At 38.9% G+C, this 19642-nt stretch overlaps 1 protein-coding gene and 1 long non-coding RNA gene across 2 annotated transcripts in view; one reads left to right on the top strand and one right to left on the bottom strand.

Annotated features, from left to right (window-relative positions):
• The window catches only part of LOC129366914 (voltage-dependent calcium channel gamma-2 subunit-like), a 63685-nt gene that overhangs the window by 34616 nt on the left and 9427 nt on the right, over positions 1–19642 (bottom strand). The window lies entirely within an intron of this gene.
• On the top strand, positions 11121–13697 carry LOC129366919 (uncharacterized). The gene is made up of 4 exons (XR_008606661.1): positions 11121–11257; positions 12212–12295; positions 12870–12960; positions 13124–13697. It is a non-coding gene; the product is annotated as an uncharacterized LOC129366919 (long non-coding RNA).

Raw genomic sequence — 19642 nt, 5'->3', positions numbered from 1 at the left:
AGTTGAAATGGTCTATTTTTGTTTTCGTTGCATTCAAATATAATATAATATATCAAACATTTGGATTTCTGCCGTCAGCTTCAGTGGCCAGGTGAAGGATGATCTTGTCTTCAACCAAATTTAAATTTAAAGGATTTATTTATTTTTTTTTCATAGGAATGACCAGACCAGGTCAGTAAAAACAAATTTCGGGTGGCGAAGCTAAAAGAAGAGACAAAAGAAGAAGGCGACTCTGTAAGCCTTTTTATAACTGAACATGAGTCTCTGGTGGAGCGTTAAGGTGGTCTGCATTTTTCAAGAGGGCGCCAAAAACAGACAAAATGGCCCTGAAGAATGTTTAAGAGTGTTTCCCCTCAGGATAAAAATAGTTTTGTTTTTTTTATTGTCAGGAATTTCCAAACAAGCAGAGAAGCACTTCAGATTAGGGCAGAAAAATAAAATAAAATAAAATAAAAAATTAAGCCTGGAGAAAACAGTGGGGCAGTTGAGGCCACAGCTGCTCTGACCTTATGTACGTCACTGTTGGGCATGTGAGGTAAGCATGGAAATATGATAAAATATCAGACTTAGAGCTCAAAGCTAATCTAGCATAGGAACTGGAGAACAGTCAGAAAAACTGTCTGAAACATTATGAAGCTGTGTTGCAGTTTTTGGTCAGTCAGTTCTGTGCAGCGACATCACAGCTAGCATTTCACACGTGGCACGTCGGGAAGCGGTCGCCACGGTAATTCCTCTTTTTGAAAAAAACGTGCTGACTAAGCAGAAACTCGGGGCGAAGGGAGTACGTGTGAGCGCGCGCCTCTGAAAGCGAATTTATAGACGTTCGCATGCGTCTGCGCGACTCGGATGGAATGCGCCTTGCGGCCCTGCGTGCGCCTGTGTGCGTGAAGATGTGTGTCCCGGTCTGCATGTATTATATATGAGCTGCGTGTGCATTGCATGTGCAGCGGTGCGTGCTGCTGGGTGCATGCATCAAAAAAAAAGAAAAGAAAAGAAAATCGTATTCTGATGTGTGCATGCACATCAGAATACGACCCAGGAGCTGCTATCCACAGGGAAGACATGTTCACAGATTAGGCCACCACCAAGAGTATTGCTAAGAAACAACGAGAAGCTGCGTTTGTGTGTTTGTCCAGGTGTGTGTGTGTGTGTGTGTGAAGTCCCACTGAGTCAGTGGAAGGAAAGCAGGGGGTATGACTGTGAAGGGTGTGGGGGCTGGAGGCTATGACTCATCTACTGCATGGGCCTCTGGCTCTGGCTCGCCGGCTTCCCCTGCATAGCAACAGCTGTGCAAAAAAACTCACAGAGATCCATAGCAACCAGAGACGATAACGCACTGGACTGTAAACCTGGCACGGGCCGGTCATGCCAACAAGGTCCACGCCGAGCCCTGATGGGATCTCAGGAGGTCGTTTTATGAAAAAAACTGTTCTGGATTCAACGCTTGCCGGGCAGAAAGCCAAGAGAAGGACATTTGTGATATGATTTTTATTTTCTGAAAGCATACATTTGTAGCCAGATAGAATAAATTATTATTATTACCCTAACCCAAAACTAATTATGTGGGAAAGTAAGCACGGCTGCAGACAAAGGAATGTTGAAAATAATTTAATTAAGACAAAGATATAAGGCAAAGCAAGTTTATGTGCATGGCATCATTTATACGCAGTGAAATTTAAAGTGTTTAGCATTACACTAAAGAAGGACAAGACTTAAAACACAAAATACATTAATAACATGAAGTAAAATCAAGTGCAATCCTTTAAAAAAAAATATTACCAATACGCTTTAATAAAGAACTGTCAACATCTTTTTCAGCGCCTACAGTATTTGTCTCGTGCTAAATATCTATGAAAGAAGTACGGCAAAGTTTTTTTAACAGACTTATTAGCGTGTGATTTCAACTGTGTTTCTCATTTAATGGATACACTGCAATTGTGTTTTGTCGACATGAGCAGAACGTCGCAAAAGTTTTGAGCTCTACAGCCGTTCTACGGTTCTCTAGGTCTTTCTGAGAGGAAGATTTTGTTGTTGGGATTTTCTGGCGATAATCATAAAAGTCTGGATGAAAAACAAAATATCAGGGTCGTGCAATCTAATGAAACACAAAATACAAATGAAGGTGAAAGTCAGCATGTCCTCCATTAACACATTAAAAAAAAAAAACAACCACAATCTTGTGGTGGATTATCCCAAAGTGAACAATATTATTTGACTTTAATGGGCATATGCGGGCACCTGTAGTAATAACACTGATTTATTGCAACACTAGCAATTATTTTGTTACCTGAATGTAATTATAAAAGCAATTCATTTGCACATAAACATTATTTTGAGAAAACCGAGCATTAAAGCCCTTACTGTTCGATCGCTGGTAATCGCACGCTGATTGCTGCGGCAGCCGAAGCCGCCATAAACGGCAATAGGCGTGGCAAGTAAACAAAGCTAATAAGCTATATTTGTGATGGATGACGCCTCCCAAAGAGCTCGCCTACTGTCTCTTTTTCTCCCAGTTCAGCAACGCGGTAATCGAGCGTTCTGTTTCTACCGCGGCAGATTGCGTCTGAGGTTGGGGGAACACAAACAAGCTCCTACTTTAAGGGTCCTCAACGTGCTCGCTGTGTCGACATCACCCACAACTAAGAGCCGCTCAAGCCAGCATCACTCATCACCTCAGCACCTCGCTCCTCCCCCCCCCGCACCTCGCCTCCGTTCTCCCTGGCTCATTACAGATGTTGATCTCTGCGCAGATGTTGTTTGGAAAGAGTTTGCGCCGAACACGTCCACAGCTCGCTCTCCCACCCTCGCAGATGTTGTTTGCCGCATGTCTACCCATCGCCGTCTTTCTCTGCTTTTCTTTCCTCTCCTTTAGTCCCTTCTTGCCTCTATTTCGTACCACCATGTTTATGTTTGCGTCTGTTCTTCCCTTTTATTTGCTTCATGATCAAACTTCTACTGACAGAAGCAATCGCTCCTGTAATGTTACGAAGCTCGAGTGGTGCAATTGTCCCCTGAACGTGTTTCGTCCTGAGCACTGATATGCCTTCAGCTTCCTCACATTTTTGACTTTTCAGCCAGGAATGTTCTTGTATTTTACTGGAATTTTATGTGACAGATCAAAGTAGTGCGCAGTTGTGAATTTAAAGGGACAATGAAACAGTAAATACAATTCTAAAACGTGCAGCTTACATTTCTATTCTACCCTGAGATCTGGTCGTATTTTCGGATCATTGTCCGGTTGGAAAGAAAGTGACTTTCCATTTCTTTAGTATTGTGCAGATTTTAAGAGTTTTTTCACACTTATTAGTCTGGCAGACTCTGATCGGGCAACAAAACTGCAACATTTGTTATATTTTCAAAAGGTGCGGTTCTCTTTCACACTGCACTGTGCTGACTCTTTGAAAAACCCTTTTACTTCCTTGCCTGTGGTGGTGCTGCCATGAAAACCTCTGAAGAAGACCCTGAGAGCAACTTCCTTCTTTACAAAATGTCAACAAAAATGGAGTGGTGTCAGGTTGTAGCGATTTTAGCATTTCTCTTTTGTCTTTGGCAAAAGACCACTTGTTTGTTTTGGTTGCATTTACCCAGAATGCCCTTCTCCGTCGCCTGCCTTCTGCTTTTGGAGCGGTCTCTGGTGTGCTTGGCATTCACACATGCATTCAAATTGTGCCAGCGTTCACATCATCCCAAGTGAGACCAAGCTTTGGGAGGTGGATCAGAGTTCAGTCGCTCATTCACAACATCTGAGGAGGTCCACTCACCTCCCCAGAACAAACCGAACTTTTACAGCAGACTAAACAGGGCCTGGTGTGAATGCACCCCAGGAGTCTTTGTCCCAGGATCACCATGTGTTTAGCTTAATCTATCCTTCTATCAAATCTGACCGGTTTCCTATCCGTACGGAGGAAAAACGACATAGTCACAGCCAATGCTACCATCAGCATGTCTCAACATAGGTGTGGTTTGCTCAAGGTTATGTGCAGTGTTGGTTATCTCGTCAAACAGTACTTTGCTGGAGGCCCAAACGTTCAGTGTTGATTTTATCCTTTAAGGTCAGATTTGTGGAGGGCATGAGAAGAAATTAGATTATCTTGCCTGAGCTGTGGCTGTCTGCATCCTCTGGCTTTACTTCTTGGTAGCTTCTCCAAATAGTCCTACTGTTGCCCCACCTTTCGGTTGCGGTGGTAGGAATGTAGTTTTGCCACACTATTTTAATTTTTAGGCGATGGATTGAACAGTGCTGTGTAAGATGTTACGATATTGAAAATATAGTTTTATGTATGTACTGTATTCATACTAAGATGACTATTGCACGCAATCTCAGTCCCTTCAGAAAGCGACCCACTCCACCATGATGGATGGCAAAGCAATTCATGTAAATACCTCCTCGGTTTTATTTAGTCGATTTCACTGTTTGCTGCACAAACAAAGACCCAAACCAGACGTGTCCTTTTATCTTAAACCTTTGATGAAAAAAGATGGCGATGGACAGCATTGGTGGGTCATAAGGACCGGCAGCCATCGGTGTGTTCACCAATTTGCAGCCAACGTCTTTAACAAGGTGGAAAACATCAAAATTCATATACTCAAGTGAGTAAGAATAGCAAGGTGCAATCAAAATATTGCGTTACGGAGAAGTTATGCGCCATTAGGAGCCGTGGAGGAAATGCCACACCATCATGTAACCTACCAGGCACGACACAAACTATCAGCTTCTAGACTTTTGTAAACTTTTCAGTCTACTTTGATGTAAATGGTTATGTGACATATTTGCAAAGGGTCAATACACAAAGACGTTACATAACTTCTGAAAGCACAGAATTTTATTTAGAGATATCAAAACAAAATGAGTGGCACAAAAAAACTAAGATCCTGTTTCAGTTTCCCTGCCCTCATCAAAGATAACTCTCGTTCATCTTACGTTTACCATCTGTTTTTTGAACTCAACCAAAGCGGTGAATAGAGCAACAAATCTTGCTACGAAAATGTAGGTTAATGAAAGCAACACATTAGCAGATCCTCCAACCAAACAAGGATCGGCCTCTTCAGGCATCCGGCGCTTTAAAATCCCCCACTGCTGGTGTTCCGACCCAGGCAAGATAAATTTCTTCCAGAAAATGACATGAGGTGCACCTAACCGGGGGGCAGGGGGGAGGAGCAACCATCGCCATGACAACAATGATTACTCATCCCTAAACAAGTGAAACAACAATGAATAACATCTAATCAAGCTCGACGTGCTGAAAGTGCGATTATACACACTGACGATGCCTTCGCTGTCTTATGCAAACCATCTCTCCGTGTCTCCATGTTGCTCAAAGTGCTGTGGGCACAATGATTAATTTGCGACTATTGATTCCTTGAGAATGTGGGAGGGATTGAAAGAAAGCAAGGAGCATCCAGTATTCTCGGTGGCGCCTCGCTGCAGCTCTCGCCTCCAGTGTTTCGTTTGAGGAGAAGAAGAAAGCCGCGTGCAGAGTTTGGATGCGCAAAATAACCTCCATCCATCCTTGTTTCTCTTTCCCTCCTGTCTCTTTCTTCTCCCGGCTCTTCTTTTTCATCTCTCGCCGGTTTCCCCCTCTCCTCCCCACGCCCACCCTCCCAACTCAGCCTCCCTCCACCGCCTCCCGAGTGCCGCACTGTTTAATTTATCGGTGAATATTCAACAAATGCCGGAGCGCTCGGCAATAAGCAGGAAGGAACCACAGGAAGAGGGAGGCGAAGTGCTTAGAAAACAAAAATAAAATATTAGCACCCTGGATCCACAGAGCGCTACAATGCTTAAAGCAAGAAGCTGGTATTTAGACTTATTACTAAAATACACCAGCTGAATGCTGTATCTGCTCAGGTTGTTGGAAAATTTTCTCCAAAACAAAACAAAAAAAACCCCAACATGTTTACCATTTGTTGTGTATAATTATATTTTTGAAATGTTTTGGGCATCATTTTAGAATATATTTTTAAAAAGTGGCATTTTGTTATGTACATTGTCAACACTGGGTTGACAGGAGCAAGATCAGACGAGATTTAATCGATATTCTGGATGAAATGAGGAATTCCCTTTTTAGTTTTTGTCCAAAATAGTAAAAGTTCCACAAATCATAAACTGCTTTAGACAATCTCAGGGTTTCTGCCAATGTATTACGAGCCTGGCGGGCCACCAGGCTTTTCTTTCACCCCACCAGACTAAGTGTCATTTATTTTAAACATGTTTTTTTTTTTTTTTTATACACCAGTAATTGTGGCAGTAAAGACGGTTTGAGCCTTGAACTGGGTGAGTGTGGTTGAGCACACATCCCTGCATCTGCCTGTCAGCCTAAAACGCTGTTATTTCCAAATTATGATTGTGCATTTTAAACATCTTACTTCGATCAAAGAAACTTTACACCATGTTCCAAATTGTTATGCCAGTGATATTTTCTCAGATTTTCTTAAATGGTCAATGCAAATAAGGGTCAGTATAATTTTCAAGTCATGAACTATTGGATAAAGCTCCCCATCAGAACAGTAATTGTTTCAAAAATAACAACTCAAAATGCACTGTTTCAAATTATTATGCACTGCAGATTTTTTAAACATTTTATGGATTATAAAGAACTGCAAACGGTCATTCTTTGAATGTGCAGCATCAAGTGGTCACATGTACTAAACTCAAAAGCTATTTCAATCAAAAACATCTTAACAGACAGAGTTACATGTTAACATGGGATCCCTTTGAAATCACCTGCACAATTCTTGCATCCATTAAACTTGTGAGTTTGTGGAAAGTTTCTGCTTGAATTTCTCAGCAGGATGTCAGAAAACCTTCCCAGAGCTGCTGTGAACTGCATTCAACCCTCAGATCTTCTGCTTGAGGAAACTCCAAAGCTTCTCAATAGGGGTTAAATTAATTATAGTGATTCAAAGAGCCCGGATTTATACCATCTATGAATTTAATAGCACAACAAATAATTTAAACTTTATTTTGTTATTTGTTCCTACTTACTATACCACATATCTATATAAATAGATGTTTATATATATATAAAATATAACAAAAAAATAATTAATCAGGGAATCAGACCAAATTAGAAAAGACATATCTTTTCTTTTTACTCATATTTTTAATAGTAAAGATAGTAATAAAAACAATAATAATGTTACATTCCACAACAATTAGCTGATCTAGGAAACTAATATTTTAAAAGATGAACTAAGAATATAATATAATTAATATGACATACTAATATAATCAGTACGTTATGTTGCAGACATTGTGTTATTATCTACACTTGTTTCAGTCTCTTCTGTGTTTTCTCTGCAACCTGCTGCTCGGCGCCTCCGACTGTGGTTACAAAACGCCACGCGAGCCGAGTGGCTGTGGGCCATTTTGTGTCCACATGCCTAGGTCACTGAACTCTGAGCACACTGCAGGAAACTGCTGAATAGTTTTTTCCCCTCTTATGACTCAGCGCATGCACCGTCAGGCGTGCTGCACAGGAGAGGCTACCTGCGCCCTCAGAGCAGAGCAGGCGGACACGACCTGAAATTAAAGCGCCATCGCGACAAAACAAAACAAATCTGGACGCCTTCAGTCTATTGTAATTCCTTTCATACGTCTTTATTTCCACGATATTTGTGGGGGACGGGGGAACAGGTTAAGCACAGCATGAAATTCCTGAGCAGATCACATCCCACTGCTGCGTTCAGCCGGAATCACAAAGGCACCACTTGCCCATTACAACCAGTCTTTTACTGGGTCATTTAGCAGCCACAGTTCATCAATGAGCAGTTAAAAGTCTGGGTAGCTGATTCACTCTGGTGCTTACTGTACCATCTCACCGACCCTGTCCTGCAAAAGGAGCCCAAATGTCACTGAAATTTTGCTGCCATTCTTGTTGTTGCTGGGAAATGTAGAAACTTATCTTGAGATGTGATCATTTTAGCTGCTGAATATTCATTTTAGTTTAGCCAAAGTATGTCTGAAGTATCAAGAAGCATGTTAAACAGTGGGTGACAGTAAAATATTGTCCATAATAAATACTATTAAGCTGCAAAGTTAATTATTAAATGGATTAGAAGTTGTTGATTTCTTTTTACACCCCTTCAGCACATACATAAAAGCCCTTGAGTGTAGTTGGATAATCAGAAAGGTCAAAAGGATCAAGCAAGGAAAGCACTCAACTGCTAATTACAGCAATCACCAATCTATTTGCCCTGTTCTGGGGTTAAGACCCATTAATTCAGCATGCTGAGAGCTGAACCGTTTCGCAAAGCAAATATATGTTTAGTTAAATAATATTAGGATTCCAATCTAACCCCTGCTGGGGAGGCAGATGGATTTCAGCTCGAGCTTTCACAATGACCTTGCTGAGAACAACTCAGGACTCTGATAGGATTCTGAGGCGTAAAGAACCGTCCACTTAGAGGACGGTTCTTCTGAGTTATCGCTGTCCAAAATGGAGCTAAATTTTTTAAAGTCTGCTTTTTCTTTCTTTTTTTCTTTTTCTTTTTTTTTTTTTTTACCTAGAACCTTGACAGGTATGGAGTCCAGGTAGAAGTGGGGTGAAGACAGTCAGTCTGGACCACTAATATGTGTGCAAACTAGACACTAACCCTAACCCTCCCATGGGAGGATTAGAAGCAGAAACTCTTGTGAAACTTCTTTTTTGCGGGTGCAGTTTTATCACATTTAAGAGCAACGCAAAATCTACTAAGATAGATAGCTTTTATTGTCATTGAACAGGATTCAACGAAATTTCTATTGCAACTCCCATGCAAAAAGTCAAATATATACAATAATAAAATAAACAAACACACAATAATAATAACAATACACACAATAATAATAGTGACAATATATACAACTAAAATTAACTAAATGTCAAGAAGGCGCCTGACTTTTAAAGCTACAAATGTATATGTAGCGGTCTCCTGAAAGATGGCGGCAATTAGAACATTGGAGTAATTTGAAAATAAACATTCTAAATAAATAAGAACAACGAGATGCACTGACGACCTTGCAAACAGAAGCCAGGAATGCAGTGGTTGGTGCGCTCCCAACCACTGCCAAAGTCAACAGGGTTTGACATTTTCAATTGCGTGCTTTCGCATCAACTTCCACTAATACTGTGCTGGTGTAGCGCCTTAGCATTTTTGTTAGCTATGAAAATATCAACATGTCAATTCAGCATCCACTGCATGATATGTTTGGTGTAGCGCCTTAGTGTTACCGTAAACTTTGAAAATGTCATCATAGCGCTTTAGCTTTTCTTAAAAACCCTTTTAGCATAGCGCTCTAGCGGTTTGACAGAGTGAAAAGTGTTGAATTGACTGCTTTAGCATTAGCTTCCACTAAATACCATGGTGGTGTAGCGCTTTAACACTGTCAGAACTGATGCTTTAGGATTAGCGCTTTAGGATTAGCCTAACTACCGTTTAAGTTAGCGGTGCCCACCAAAAACCGAAAGGTGTGCCTCAATCTACAGCCAATCATTTTTGTAATTCCAACACAAATTATTCAATTATGAATGCCGTCGTCTGAATTCTATGTAAATGTGTTGCGAATATGCAAAAAAAAGTATAACAAGATGAAGTCATTGCAGCAGAGCTTTAATCATCTAATGAACAAATATGCGACTTCTGTATGCAGCGCGTCCCTCTTAGAGTTCCCAGCACCGAGATCTTTTCTGGTGTTTTTAAAAGCCGCAATGAAGAAAATGAGCAAATCTGACAATGCTCTTTAAGAAATGACATGACGAACAAATTAGTCTGCTCCCAGAATGCACGATGCGCTCAGCGTTCGTACTGCGTTCATCCGCAGAACAGTCACCAGATCACTCCAATCTGCTCTGAGAAATCTGAGATGAAGTTCAAAGCACACGCACGGTATTATGTAGTATATTATTATAATATTATTAAGAAGTTGATTTATTTCAGTAACTCACTTCACTAAATTAAACACATTATGTTGTTAAATTATGCAAGATAATTGGTAAGTGTTTCATTTCTAATTATGACTCTTTTTTTCAATTCACATCTACACTGTAAAAAAGGAACCTCAGGGGTTATCACATTAACAAAAGAATATCATGTACTGTTAACTAAATAATTGCATGTTTGAGCCAAAAACATGATACAATCATGTTGCATAAACAAGATATTCCACAACTTCAACGTTTATAAATTGAATCATGTTGAGCGAACATGATTCATTATAGTCAGACCGATCCTATGCTGAAGACCACGAGTGAGATCACGGGATATCACGCAAGTTCACGCAAGATTACGGGAAATCACGGGATATCACGCGAGAATACGCGAGACAATCGGTTTTCTCTCGCAAATGGAATAAAATGTATTCAAGGTGAGATAACGTGATTCAATTACGTCAGCTAGATCTTCCGCCAAAAAAAAAAAGAACGTCGGGGCGTATTACATTAACAAAAAAATATCATGTACCTTTCACACAATAATGTTGGGTTTGAAGCGAAAACGTGATAAAATCATGTTGGATAAACAAGATATTCCACGACTTCACATTTATAAAATTGAATCATGTTGAGCTAACATGATTCATTATAGTTAGACTGATATTGTGCTGAGGACAACGAGTGAGATCACGGGATATCACGCGAGAACACGCGAGATAATCGGTTTTTTCTCTCAACTGAACTAACGTGATTGAATGACGTTATCTCAACTTGAATAGGCTACATCTAATTCCTCAAGCTCCCAGGCCTCTACCAGAGGCCTGGGAGCTTGAGGGTCCTGCGCAGTATCTTGGCTGTGCCAAGATATATATATATATATATATATATATATATATATATATATATATATATATATTATATATATATATATATATATATATATATATATATATATATATATATATATATCACGCCATTATATATATATATTATATATATATATATATATATATATATATATATATATATATATATATATATATCACGCCATTATATATATATATATATATATATATATATATATATATATATTATATATATATATATATACGTTTTTTTTTATTATTTTATTCAATATCAATATTTGTCAAAGTTAATCTAATAAAAAAAAACACAGTGACGTCAGTTCCAAAGAGCTATTGTGTCAGACTCATCTCCCGCTGAAGAGGATCCAGCGACATCAAGAGATTACGGAAAATCACGCGAGATAACTGGCTCGCACCTTGTTGGGTTTTTTCAAGGGCAGAGGGGAGATTCCTGGCGTGCATCTACTTAATTTGAAGAAGGTAAGAGTCAAACTATTTTCATCTAAATCCATATAAAAATATGTAACTTAAAATTTCTCTACCATTTTCTACTTGTTCCATACTTGTGTCACATTATTTCATGTTCTGTAGATTAAGTCGGTTAGGTTAAGGCAGATAGCTTTTTGTTTACATTTATCGCCGCACCATGTTAGGTACATTCTGTGCGAAAAAACTCTGCAGAGCCATATGTAGTGTAAGGGTCACAAAGCTGCTGCCAGAGACACAAATGGACCCCAGAAATGTCACAGTTTTGCTCCTCCTGAGCTCCCTGGAGGTTTAGTGGATTTTTAACACACGGATCTAACATCAGTCTATTTCTAACTATTTTAATTCTATTTCAGTAATGTTACTATGGAGGTAAATGTAGATACACACACTTTGGTACCTTTCTATCATCATCGAGATTCTTAATTAATTATGGTAGTAAAAAGTCCTACATTTCAGTCGGTGAAACCTGCAGAAAGCATTGCTTTCTGAGCTTTGTTAAATGTTCCTAAAATACCTGTTAGTTATGGATTTCTAGTATATTTTGTCAGGTTAAAACTCTCAATGGATTATCCATTATTACAGACTTGAGCTTTCTATTTTTTTTTTCTTTAAAATACATATTCCTCTGCTGTAAAGATGTTGGGGTTTTTTGGACTCTTCTTTGTTGTCCCCAAATAATTGTAGCTCAGAAACAATATTGAAGTTCATTGGTAAAATTGGTAAAATTTTTAAATGTTGATGTTTTTTGTGTTGATTGTGCTCATTTTGACCTATGTTACTATTGCTTTCTACCATGTTCAATTCACCATTGTTCTGCACATACGTGCTTGCATGTGTCCAGTGGTTATATTCATGAGGCATTCAAGGGACTTGTACTAAAGATACAACTCAGTTCAGTATGAATTGCATATTTTAATGGCTGAAAATATATCTGATCTCTTTCAGAACATCACTTGTCTGTAATCCACCTGCGTAAGTACTGGTCAAGGGGCTCATCGGCTATCAAGTTATAGATTTCAGTGGCTAATAGTAAGTTTTGCCAGATCTAAAGTGACTGAATGTAGTGTTAGAGAGCTTATAGAGCTAGAGTTCAGCTAAACATTTATTTGGCCAGTCTGTTTTATTTGTCTTTATTTGCGTGGGATGTGGAAATGTAAGGAGTGTAGTCTCTCTCTGTCTCGTAGATATGACCTGTTAAAACATTTTACACTTAAACACCGGCATATGCGACGTTATCCATGCCCACACATAGACTGTCCATGTACTTGTAAGACATGGAATGCTTTGCATATTCATTTAAGTAGAAGGATATAGACTGTGTTGACCATTCTGTACTTTTCACATATTTCTTTGGTGATATATTCATGTCTTTATTTAAACCTCTAACAGCTTCAGTTAGATGTTTAAATGAGATGTTAAACTCCATTTTAGTCATGGCATAATGAAGGGATACTAACAATTTTAAATATCTTTCAAATAGACTGCAAGCCACTGATCACTTTTGTTGTCACTTCCTTTGAATGTAGCTATGTTTTCAAGTGTGTGAACCTATACTGCTGGAGTTTTGAGATTGTTCTCATTGTTTTTTGATCTGCATATTTAGGAAGACACTGCTGAGGTCAGACGAGAGTGCATCCTCAAATGTCTGTGTGTACCTAAATGAAGATCCAGAGAAGCTGGTGAGGGAGTACATGGTATGTTAAATTCTCTTTGTGTTTACAATAGAACTCCTAAGAGTTGTTAAAATACTTTCACCAACTAAGGTCCATGAGTGACTCAATCAATGTCAGTCTTAATTTATTTACTTAATTACATGTGAATTGTCTCCCCCCCAATACCCTTCCCTAACTCCCTTAGGACGTTGATGAATGAAATGGCCAAAGCCGAGACTGTCCTCGGAATCGTCATTTGAGCAGAGGCTGCCGATGCACATCTGGATGTTGGGATTGTCCTGGAGGAGGTGGAAGTTATGAACAGCTTGGGCAGTGTATCTTCTGCAATAGTGATGCTGCTGGGACTAATCTACGCACTAAACTTGAGCTACCCTCAAGTTTAGTGCGTTCAGCACTCAACTTGCTCAGTAACTCAAGCATACCTTTGAAGTAATACAGAAAATAATAATGAAATTGGATGGAAAGAACTTATCAAAGAAAGCACAAGTTCTCAATATGAAACTCGCCGCTAAGTTGAGTAAAGTTTCATATGGAAAATGAGTGTTTAAAGTCTGCAGTAGAAAAGATTTATATTGTTACAGTTCTCTAAGTTGAGCAACTATACTGACATGTTTTATGTTGTAAAGAATTGGCTGGGAAATGAAACTGTAACCTTTTTGTAGTTGTTTTTTTATTTCAATGTCCAACTCAGCTGTGTTTTGTGCTGTGTAAAAAAACGATGTATAACAATTCTGAAAATACAATTGTGTTGTACCTTTTCTAATTGTTGAGTGTTCTTCCTACACTTTCACCTAGTGCTATCTTAAAATGCTTGATTAACGCTTGAAAATATGTCTTTGAATTAACGTCATGAAATAATGGAAAGGATTTCCACATGATTAACTAGCTGTCTTTTAGCATGAAGCATATTTGTTGAGCTAACTTGCTTTAGTGAGTTGGACCTACTGAATCAGGTAGTGTGAAGGTACCACTGTAAAATAAGGTGGTTTCAACTAGATTCATCTTAATGAAGTCACATCAATGATTTGGTCCTAAACATTGCAGATTAGTTGGGCTGGCTGTATTGCATTACACTGGGTCACGCTATAGTAACTGAGTTAAAGGAACCTTTAAAACATATGTTGAGCCAACACATTTCATTTGAATTTGAATAACCTTAATGAATGGAGTTGAGCCAACTCATTTGATTTACAATCATCCATTGCCTTACCATAATTCTGGTTAAGCCAACATATTTGGTTTAAATTAGAAACCTTAATGAATTATGTTTTGCCAACTCATTTAATTTATATAAGAATAACCACAATATATTACGTTGAGCCAACATGTTTGATTTAGAATCACCCATTGAATCACCATTGTAACAAGTGGAGCCAACACATTTGCTTTACATTGGAATAATCTTAATAAATTAGGTTGACCTAACACATTTGCTTTAAATAGGAGTAACACAAGTACATGGTGCTGAAATAAAGCAAAGTAATCAGGTGGAAATCCTTTCCATAATTTTTTTATGTTCATCCAATGACTTATTTTTTTCAGTGTAATAGAACAGAATATTACATCAGACCAATAACAAAATGCTTTTTAATATAGAGACGTGAGCTTAACGTGTAACACATTTAATCGCTGCTTGTAGTTTTTTTTTTTTTAAAGGTACATTTAATCTGAATCCATATTCTATTCTGATATGACTCTATATCTCTGAGGGTTTCATTATGGAGAATTGAAGAAAGTGGTGATGAAGTTCACCAGCATTTTCCTGCTTCCAATCATTGGTTTCAGGTAAATAAATAAATAAAAAAGCTACTGGCAGCTGTGCCTGTACAACCAGGGCTTCTTCATGGGGACACAAAGCAAAAGAATAAACCAAAAACAAGCCAACATTTCATGGTTTAATATGTCAAGTGAGTCAAGTGAGCTAAAAGTACAAAATCTCACATTTTAGTTCGATGTCACATAAAAACTGTGGAAGTAAAAATGCAATCAGCCCGCAAGGCTAATCAGTCATGGTTTTGAGCCAGTGGACATCATGGAACAGATTTCTGACTTTTTACCAAAATGCTAGTTCAAGAAATAAAAAGATCATTTGAAGATAAGTGAAAAGTTAACTTGGTGAGCATCATGTGCTATTTGTGTAATGTTGAACTTTAAAACACAGCTGGATGTAACACTTGGTGCTATTTGGTGCCTAAATATTTTTGTTCTTGTTTCTGTCAGTGGTTATATGTCTGATGTAATTCATTTGAATTATTCCTTGTCAGAGGAACTGAAGGTAATTTTACTTTTAAACACTTCTAAAACAGGAAGAAACGTTAATATTTAATCACTCCTATTTGACTTTATGTTCTCTATTGAGAATACAGGCTATGTTTCCATCAACCATAAAATTGCACAAATTGAAATTATGAAAATAAATTTGCTTCATGGCAAAAAAACACTTTTATCAATGGTAGGTTTTTGGCACTCTCAGCTGAGATGGTTTAAATGCACTTCTCAAAACAGCAATGTGAAATTGTTGTTTTAGGGTTTTTTTCCCCAACATTAGCAGAACATATGTAAAGATTTGTAATGAAAACACAGCTGCGGTCGCCCAATCATGTTGATTTATTCTGTGAAATCATTCAAGTAAACGGAGGATGAGTCCATAAAGAAGCATGTTCAGATTTCCTTGTACTGACAAAATGTCTTTACAACATTCAGGTCAGGATTGTGAGAACCACATGACATAACTTCACCCCTCGGATAACATGAGCGCATGTGTGTGTGTGTGTGTGTGTGTGTGTGTGTGTGTGTGTATGTGTGTGTGTGTGAGAGAGAGAGAGCTATCTATACTATATGGATGGGTATAAATCTGTGTGTGAGGTTCAAGGAGTGTTTTTTTTTTTTTTTTTACTCACTCGCTGTCTAATTCATGTTGGTGAAACTATGAGCAAATGTTCTGTGTGCAGACGAGGAAGACTGCGATCCTACACACACTAACACACACACAAGCGATCTGAGTCACACGGCTTACAGATGACAGCATTGTTACTCTGTCGGTTCGGCCATATGCTACGACAAGCAAACTTCATAACCTCTTCGCTAGCGTTCGCACTGAAGCAGTTCAGCTGATCTATCACTGATTCACGGCATCGAGAGCCTGATGAGCCTTTTCTGCCCCACAGCAAATAGGCCTTTATGCAAAACACAAGACGCACTTTTCTTTTTCTTTAAGTCACCACAGATATTTCAGAATTGAAATCGTTCCAAATTAGACGTTCCCTCCCCTTGTACAAATGTACAAAGTCAGGGCAATGTCCGCCGGCCGTTCCCGTCGGCTCCTCACATCTTCAGGATTACAGAGCAGTCGGCCTGTCAGCACCTCTCCCACCAGGCGTTAAACAGGCTGTGTGGAGGTGCCAACAGCTCTCTGCGAAACTCTCAGCCCGGTAAACCGGAATACAAAGAGCATGACATACTGTTACTACTGCAGGACGCCGGGCCTCGCTGTGAAACACGGGACACGCAGCTGTTTTAGGGGAAATCGCAGCAGTCGGGCCATAAACGGCCATTCCCAGGCAAGCACTCAGTGCTACTTCTTTCAACCTCCAAATGATGCATTATTTTATTCCACCCAGCCGGTGAACTAACACATTATGTCACTTTGCAGTTCTGCGAACCACAGGTGAGTGCGGAGTCCGTGTTCAACACATTCGTATTTTCCAGAACGCGCCCGCAGTCTCGTTCTGTGTCACATTTTACCGTCGGGATTGAACAGAAGAATGATTGCTGTGTGTTAAGCCAACATCAGTTGCATAAACCAGCAGCAGCAGTAGAGCTTTTATCAGCAATGACTCGTTTTGGCTTCACCCACATCCTTCCACATCTGCCTAAATGCCAGAAGATCTGCGAGAACAAATGAGAAACTTTAAACAGATGTCAGTAGTGGTGCACTGATTGCAGTCTTCTGGCCGATCACCAATATTTTAAAAGCCTATTCTGCTAATTCTGATTTTGGCCGATACAAATTTTTTGGATCTAATAAGTCGCTGAGCATTAAGCCACTTTGTGACATAAATGAAGCAGGTGTCTTACGACGAGAAACTTATCACAATAACTCACTACACTGCACACAGTAGCTGATAAACAATACGATAATTGCCCGGCCCTACAAGAGAGATGGATGTCTGGGTTCTGTTACCCCGGAAACTTGATCTCAGATAATGGGGAGACTGGATGGACGGATGGATGATTTTTTAAAAATGAACTGACACATTCTTATCATTTTTAAGCTTAAACCAACATTTTTATTTGTTTACTTCAGTTAAATCTAAGAAAAGACTGAATCATACACTTGGTGTGAATCATAAAGGCATAAACATGGAAGTCCTCCACCTCTTCCCCAACTTCTTCACTCGTCTATAAGTGCAAATGAACCTACCCAGCATCAATTAGCTAGTTTTAACAAACAGGTGCAATATTTGGATTTATTTATTTAAAAAAAAAAAAAAAAAACACAGCCGCTGTGGTGAGCTCCCAAGCAAACGTCTCGTTTGTGCACAGCAGCGAGTCCTTCATTGATCCGGCAGAACTCCACCGTACCGAGCGCCTCACGCACGGGGAACGTGGGAAACTCAAAATAAACGACGAAGTGGAGCTGTCACGATCTGTGGAGTGTCACGAGGCTCGCACTGCGGCGTGCGGGTTTGGGCAGGTAGCCATCCAGCAGCGACCTGAGACGCTTCGGATGCCATTTCTTCAAATGGAGGTAGGAGGAGGAGTAGAGCAACAACAAGGTGGAATACTTCAAAGCCGTCACAGTTTTGGTTGTAGCTGCAGTCACCACAGGAAACTTCACAGGCAATTTGCATGGGAATCTTGTCCTTTTTTATGTAAAACAGTGGATTGATTATTTATTCCATTTTGCTTTATATGTTTTAAATAAGGAACCAATATCTGCATCGATCCCAATTTTGAAAAAAATCCAGATCTGTTCAGCCTAACTCTGAGAAATGTCATGTTTCATTCTTGTACATTATATTTACAATTCCCAGTTGCACTTTCTGAAACCGTTGACAGAAGGTTGCCGTTTATTTTTTATGTTTGACCAAAGAGGTCAACATATTGTTTTTTGTTAGTTTCAGTTTATTATTTATTTCACATTGGTTGTTTTACTTACAATTACACTGGGTGAAGAAATTAAAGTTGTGTTGCTGTTGCATGTTTGACCAAGCTTGTGTAGCTATTTATGTGTTTAAGTGAGGGTTAATAAGTTTATAATTCAGAACATTTAAGGCTGCTATTTAAAAGAAGAAACATTTTGAGTTAACTCAGTTGTTTTCCTGTATTGGTATCGGTATCGGCCGATACAAAACCTCAGACATCGGTTTCAATATCAGAAGTGAAAAAAGTGGATCTGTGCAAGTAGCGGGGATCCATATGGACTTTAAAAAATTTGCGTGATATTTTGTGGTAATATGGTGATAAAAACTGAGCTAAAAAACTTTTTTTTAGGTAACTGTGTGACTGTTCCCATTCATTCCCCCATTTGGAGCAGGCTTCTTCAGGGTGACACTAACTTAAGAAGTGAGATTTGTTATTTAAATGTACGTGTGAATTTACTGAAATTTATGGGCGCTCCTGCGGAAAAATAGTGGAGGAAATAGTAAAAATGAAATCTTGAACACAACTATTATTTTTGTTTCTTAAGATCATTCATTGAAATGATAGAGACAACAATAAATTAAAATCTTTAAATTTTGTATTTTTTTACGATAAATGATGAACAATACAATAAATGCCCACCCTAAGACAAAAAAAGAGGGGAAGGAAAAGGGAATCTGAATGAAGCGTAAATCAGGATAAAATGTAAGCAACACAAGAGACTGGAGGAACAGTTTCTGTAGACCGGATTAGTATTACTGTTGTTCATTTGTGCTAAAAAATAAATAAATAAAATTGTTTCGTTCTGTCTTTTCTTTTTCTTACAACCTCTCAATAAAGCTGAGAACAGTAGAGGATTTCAGGGAACATGTTGTGCATATAACTCCCACACTATTATGCAATTCCAGTCTTATTCGTTTGATATACTTTTACCCATCACAGCTGCTTCTTCAACCCAAACGCAGTTTCTGCTCTGGATTGTTTTATCTAAACGTTGGAGAAACATATTAAACGGACTCAATTCTCCTCAAGCCTTCTAGAAATGTTCAGGGATTTACAGAAAGGTCCTTGACGTGAACATGATTTGAAAAGTCTGATCTCTCTCCTGCTGTATCGTCACGCCATCATCATTAGCTCATGAAATTATTACACTAAGTTTGTGAGAAACTTCTGTGTTACTCGCAACAATGGCTTCTTTAAATTTGACAGATGAGCGTATAGCTCCTCAACGGTTTGGGGAAAATTGCAAATCTCTGCATGATGGTGTTGATAAAGCTGTAAGAAATGCAGCTGCACGCCTTCTGATAAGAGCTACGAGCTCAGATCTCATCACACCTGTCTGAACTGGCTTCGCCTCAAAAACAAGATTTGTTCTTTAAAGTCTCAGCCGCATGGCAACATCATATTTGTCTGAGCCGAGCCGACTCGGATGCAATGTTTCATGTTTCAGGTGTCAATTCGGACAATTGACGGCGATGCAAAAGCTGCAAATTATATAACCGTAAGAAATAAAAAGTGTCCTTTTTATTATGTGTCTTTTTTTATTTAAAAAGACACA

Source organism: Poeciliopsis prolifica, unplaced genomic scaffold (genome assembly GCF_027474105.1).
Source record: "Poeciliopsis prolifica strain line A6 unplaced genomic scaffold, Auburn_PproV2 SCAFFOLD016, whole genome shotgun sequence".
NCBI lineage: Eukaryota > Metazoa > Chordata > Actinopteri > Cyprinodontiformes > Poeciliidae > Poeciliopsis > Poeciliopsis prolifica.
This window is presented reverse-complemented; position numbering and strand designations above follow the sequence as displayed.